This window comes from Microcaecilia unicolor, chromosome 2, assembly GCF_901765095.1.
Source record: "Microcaecilia unicolor chromosome 2, aMicUni1.1, whole genome shotgun sequence".
Classification (NCBI taxonomy): domain Eukaryota; kingdom Metazoa; phylum Chordata; class Amphibia; order Gymnophiona; family Siphonopidae; genus Microcaecilia; species Microcaecilia unicolor.
In genome coordinates this window covers 33,538,800-33,545,433 of record NC_044032.1, presented here as the reverse complement: position 1 = coordinate 33,545,433, position 6,634 = coordinate 33,538,800, and positions in this window count along the sequence as shown.

Below are 6,634 nucleotides of genomic sequence, written 5' to 3'. Positions count from 1 at the left end.
GAGCAGACTCGGAGCTAACAGGCGCGCTGCACCCCCCTCCCCCGGCAGGTAAAAATGCACCCGGGGGGGTGTAGTTCTGCCGGGGGGGAGCGCTGCACCCGGGGGGGGGGGGCGTATCAGCGATCCACCCCTGGTGTCAACCAGGCTAGGAACGCCACTGCAGCAAACATTAAGAAGTGATATCAGTAAAATATGGAAAGCTTTGCAGATTTAAACAGCTCTTCCAGTAACTTGAACTGGACAGGACCTGCATTACAGCAAGTCTGAATTAGATATTCAGGGCATGTTAACACTGATTGACCTGAAAACCTAGGTGAAAAAACCCAGTTCTTAACAATCTAATGCTCCTTTGCATTCTCATTTATTTTAACATTGTGTCAGCAATTCATTTGCACAGACAGTGAAAGTAACCCAGAAAAATTAAACAGTACAATCTTTTATTCCAAATCATCCACTCCACTGTACAGACACAGCAGGGGGATTTCTATATATGTACACACTGTCTTGTAAAAGTCCTCTCACCCTTGTACATTTTTCATATTCTGTGGTCTAAAAATACAATTGAAAAACACGCAAAAGTAGGAGTTTGTTTCATTGATCTACACCACATACTATAGGAATGTGGTTAGGGTGGTGGACTTTGGTCCTGGGGAACTGAGGAACTGAGTTCGATTCCCACTTCAGGCACAGGCAGCTCCTTGTGACTATGGGCAAGTCACTTAACCCTCCATTGCCCCATGTAAGCCGCATTGAGCCTGCCATGAGTGGGAAAGTGCGGGGTACAAATGTAACAAAAAGAAAATTAAGAATAATAAACAAAAAAGTCTCGGTTGCCATTGTCATAGCAAACCCAACTTAATTTCATTCCCCAAAATTGTCTTAAATGGAGAGTACTAATATAAACAGAACCTAGCTGTGTCCAATTAAAATAGATGAGCTGGTTCAAATACTCCTGGATGAAGGATCGAACTGCAAATCGAACTGCTTGTATTGTATGAAGCAAATCTGAAGAAAAGGTCTAAACACATTGAACATGACATCATCAAGAGAACTATCGGATATAGCTACAGATTCAGCAATTGCAAAATTAACCTGCAGACATGACCTGTATGGAAGGCTGCCATGAAGACAGACCCTGCTAAAGAATAAACATTTGATGCACTGTATAGCATTTGCAAAGAAACTAAGTGGTCACTAGGCACATGTGAGAAATGGTTTGTAGTCTGATGACCAAAGTAGAACTATTTGATCTCACAGATAAGCAATGCATGTATATACAGTAGCATATCACCATAGACCTTGCTAACTCCATCCCTACAGTAAAGCATAATGGTTGCAGCATTATTTTGTGGAACCAGGAAGTCTTGTAAAGATAGAAGAAACAAACAAAAGTACAAATTGCAGGCAGATCCTAGAGCAAAATTGTTCCAGTTTGCCGGTGACTTGAGACTGGGGAGAAAAAGAACCAACAAGTACAATGGAGCATTTCCATCTAAAGACATACAAATCAAAGTACATAATTTAAACTGATCTCTTATGGCCACAGGTAACCAATGAAGCTTATAAAGATAAGGAATAATCAGTTCATCTTTTTGTAAAGAGTATATAACCCTAACCGTTAAATTTTGAATCGTTTGTAACTTTTTGATAAACATATTTGTACAACCCACATAGACAACATTGCAGTAGTCTATCTTTGATAATAGTAGTGATTGGACAACAAGACAAAAGGTTGATATCTCAAAATGTTTTCAAATAGACCTCAATTTCCTTAACAACAAAAATGAATGTTTACTCTTATTTACTTGATTTATCATAGTAAATTGATTATCCACCTCTATCCCAAGAATGCATGAGGAGAGTGGGAGTGGTTCAGTGACCACAGGGGGGTATTGAGGGGTCACCCCTGATTTCCTCCAGTGGTCATCGGGTCATTTAGGGCACCTTTTTGTGCCTTATTCATTATTTTAAAAAATAGGTCTAGCTCAAAACATCTTAGTTTTAGATTTGTTTTGTTCCATTGTCCATGTCTTAGACATTTTTCAGCCATAATGGAACAAAACAAATCTAAAACTAAGATTTTTTTGAGCCAAAATACTGCCATTAACACACACCTAACATGCCCTCTTGAGATTTGGACACACTGTAGATGGACAGCATAGACAAATGTCTGAAAGATAGGTTTCAAAAAACACTGATTTGGATGTTTTTGTGTGAAAAACATCCAAATGCTGCTTTATGCCACTTTTTTGACGTTTTTCTCTTTTGAAAATGAGCCCCATGGGCACCTTATCATTTAGCGCACATTAATATTTAATGTGCACTAATTCTCTTAGTATGCCTTAGTAAAAGGACCCCTTAGAAATGTTAGCATGTGAAAAGGATGAAGCTTTTGAAGGTACATTTTTTCTTGTGACTTAGTTTATTGCCCTCCAGGAAAATGGTCTCAATTTAGAAATAGTTTCATTGATTTTATTTATAGAACTATGGTGAAATATGATTCCATTTTACTGTTGGGTGATATAAATTTGCATTTGGATCAAGTTTTGGATCCTAAAACCATAGATTTTTAAAATATTTTTAGAATGGTATGGTTTTTTTTATATCCTAAAATTCAAAGATTGCATGATAAAGGACACCAGTTGGATTTTTTTTTAGCATTTTGAAATTCTCAAGATTGTATTTTTCGATTTAATACTTGTTTTCCAGTACCCTGGTCTAACCATTACTTATTTGATTTTACTATTAGATGGAAGGAAAAGGGGAAAAAGTTGCAATGCTGCTTCCCACCAAAGGAAGGACAGATCAAATTGATTTTTGGAACAAAATGGATGGATTCATTTCTGCTGGAAGTTTTGATACAGTGAATTTTATGCAAAGGTGGAATGCGATTAATCCAAATGTGTTAGATGACATAGCACTTTGGAAATTGAAGAGAGTAAGAGTAGGGGATTCAGTTAAATAGTTTGATGGGGAACTGAGGATACTGAAATGGAACTCTATGAAATTAGAGATAGTTTGGAGAAGTTGGCCAACAGAAATTAACAATAGGTTCATCAAAAAGAGAAGAATATTATTCAAAGTTAATTGGGACTGAAAGACTGGACCTGAGAACAACTTTTAGGATGAAAAAAATCCACTAGATGCATACTGGTACATGGCTGGAAACAATGTGACAAGAAATAGATGTAAGACTACTGTAATTCTCCTACAAGACTCCATACTAGCTACTGTGTCCCCCATCTTGAATAAGGTGCCATATGGAAAAGAAGGCACATTCCAAACTTGTGCCTACTCGTATACTCTCGGGATTATTTTAGAAGCCTTATTCATGATTTTGGGTGAAAACAGCGGCATTTACACATGTATGATCACATTTACTGTATGTGTAAAAAACAATTTCAGAAAGCAGCTATGGGGAATCCTATAGATGGATGCCCCATATTAGGTGTCCCTTCCCTGCATGATGGGCATCTATTCTATATCATGGTCTGCCAGACCTGAAACCGGTTAGACATTTTCTCCTGAGTACTACTGTTTATTAAGTGCCGGTGGTTATTTAATCTTCCCACCAATAACTGCATTCAGCACTGATAGATTCTATAATCCTAACCTGAGTTGAGACGTATGCCACATTAACAGCATTGAGAGACTCCTGAGGCAGGCCCGTTGGCCAAAACACAGTCATGTTGAGTCAATAAACACTGAATTCAAGAGCATTGTCTAGTTTTCCTTTTTGAGTCACCTTCGCTGTTTCCTGTCTATTAGTATCTATTCTATAACACCATCTGATGCCCAGATTCCACATTGGTGAGCCTAAAGTTACGTATACCCACTCATGCCAGGTCAATGGCTAGTATCATTGGGCACTCGTAAGTGCAACATGCAGTATGTGTGTGACTTACATTATTCTGTAAGATACATATGTAAGTGGGAAACATGTCCATGTCTGGCCCATTCTCCATCCATATGTATGCTCCCCCCCCCTCACAAAGTTACAGACCAATGCCCCTATGCGATCCCTTAGAGACTAGTGCTCAATGCATAAGTGCCAATTTACAGACCATTTACGTGGGTAAGGCAAACAATTATATAATTGCCCTTCACTTACACATTGAAAAACCGCACTATGTGGAGATTTCAAAGGGATGTGGTTTGAGCATGGTTGGGCAAGGCTTGGATTAAAATCTCTATATATAGGACTAAATTCTATAAATGGTCTAAGGTTTGGCAATTAAAATTCAATGTGAAGAAATGCAAAGTGATGCACTTAGAGAGTAGAAATCCACGGGAGACGTATGTGTTGGGCGGTGACAGTCTGATATGTACAGACGGGGAGAGGGATCTTGGGATGATAGTATCTGAGGATCTGAAGGCGACGAAACAGTGTGACAAGGTGGTGGCCGTAGCTAGAAGGTTGCTAGGCTGTATAAAGAAAGGTGTGACCAGCAGAAGAAAGGAGGTGTTGATGCCCCTGTATAAGTCGTTGGTGAGGCCCCACCTGGAGTATTGTGTTCAGTTTTGTAGGCCATATCTTGCTAAGGATGTAAAAAGAATTGAAGCGGTGCAAAGAAAAGCTACAAAAATGGTATGGGATTTGCGTTACAAGACGTATGAGGAGAGACTTGCTGACCTGAACATGTATACCCTGGAGGAAAGAAGAAACAGGGGTGATATGATACAGACGTTCAAATATTTGAAAGGTATTAATCCGCAAATGAACCTTTTCCTTAGATGGGAAGGCGGTAGAACTAGAAGACATGAAATGAGATTGAAGGAGGGGCAGACTCAAGAAAAATGTCAGGAAGTATTTTTTCACGAAGAGAGTGGTGGATACTTGGAATGCCCTCCCGTGGGAGGTGGTGGAGATGAAAACAGTAGCAGAATTCAAAAATGCGTGGGATAAACATAAAGGAATCCTGTTCAGAAGGATTGGATCCTCAGAAGCTTAGCGGAGATTGGGTGGCAGAGCCGGTGGTGGGAGGCGGGGCTAGTGCTGGGCAGACTTCTACGGTCTGTGCCCTGAAAATGGCAGATACAAATCAAGGTCAGGTGTACACATAAAATAGCACATATGAGTTTATCTTGTTGGGCAGACTGGATGGACCGTACAGGTCTTTCTCTGCCGTCATCTACTATTTTACTATGTAAAAAATCAGTACCAAAGAAATAGCACTTAGCGCTATACTATAAACCACACTTACACTTAGCGCCCGAACTGTGACAACATTTAGGTGCAACGATTTGCACTAATGAAAATCTGGTGTTCAAGCTCCATGCCTAAATTAGGTGAAGATTCCCATAATTCTATAACAACACATATAAATTTTAGGAACCTTTCTGACACACCCATACTCCTCCCTTGGCTGTACCCTTTTTTCGGATCCATACACTAGAATTTATGTGTACCTCTGTATAGAATAGGCCTAAAAAGATGCGTGTGTAAGTTCTAATTAATGTTGATAAGTGCTTGCTCTTGCCCAATTATCAACATTGATTAGCTTGTTATTCAATTAAGTTGCTCATGCAAATTGGATGCATGTCCAAATTTGCACATGCAACTCAAATCACCATATATAGAATCCGGGGGGGGGGGGGGGGGATATTCCCCACTTCTCAAAAGGAATGCACAAAAGGAGAAAAAAGTTCCACATATAAGTTTAATAACATACCAGGGTGTTTCTCCTTAATCTCATGTAATTCTTGCCTACCTCCAAAATGAAATCACATTAAAGTTGTGGCCTCAGCACTTTCATTGAACCACAGAAGCACCAAGAGCCTTAGGAAAATGGGACATGATTCGTTATTAGCAACTGTTGATATTCCAAGACAGACCCGACACGGGCCGTGTTTCGGCACCTAGCGCCTGCGTCAGGGGTCTGGTGTTTTTTCAAGACAGAAACTTATTTCCTATCAAGTTGGATAACAATCCGTATAGATTCAAAGCAAGTTGTGCTCGATGTGACAGGAAAGGCAAATCCCTTCGTGTTTAATTAGATCTCTGAACTAAACATAAAGGGACTCGCCTTTCCTGTCACATTGAGCACAACTTGCTTTGAATCTATACGGATTGTTATCCAACTTGATAGGAAAGAAGTTTCTGTCTTGAAAAACACCAGATCCCTGATGCAGGCGCTAGGCGCCGAAATACGGCCCGTGTCGGGTCTGTCTTGGAAAATCAACAGTTGCTAATAAAGAATTGTGTCCCATTTCCCTAAGGCTCTTGGTGCTTCTGTGGTTTTCTGTATTTGTTTGTACTTTAGACCCTCTCTGTACTGTTTTCTCACTACTTTCATTGGCAGCACTTGCATGAGTAAGTTTATAAAATAGGGCACCTAGTCATGTAAAGTGCCAACACCTCCAAACGCAAGCTGCTGGACCCATGCCATTTCTTTTTCAACATATATCTTTGTAAAATGGCTTCTCCCACTGCATTTGCAAGCAAATATATATGCATGACTCTATGTTGACAGATCCTTTTTCAAAAATACCTCTGGAATTGAACATGTCCTGACCTGACAATATCAGTTCTGATCTCTATGGGATCCTTTTACTAAGGTGCACTGAAAAATGGCCCGCGCTTGTGTAGGTGTGTGTTTTGGACATGCGCAGATCCACTTTTCAGCCCACCTGT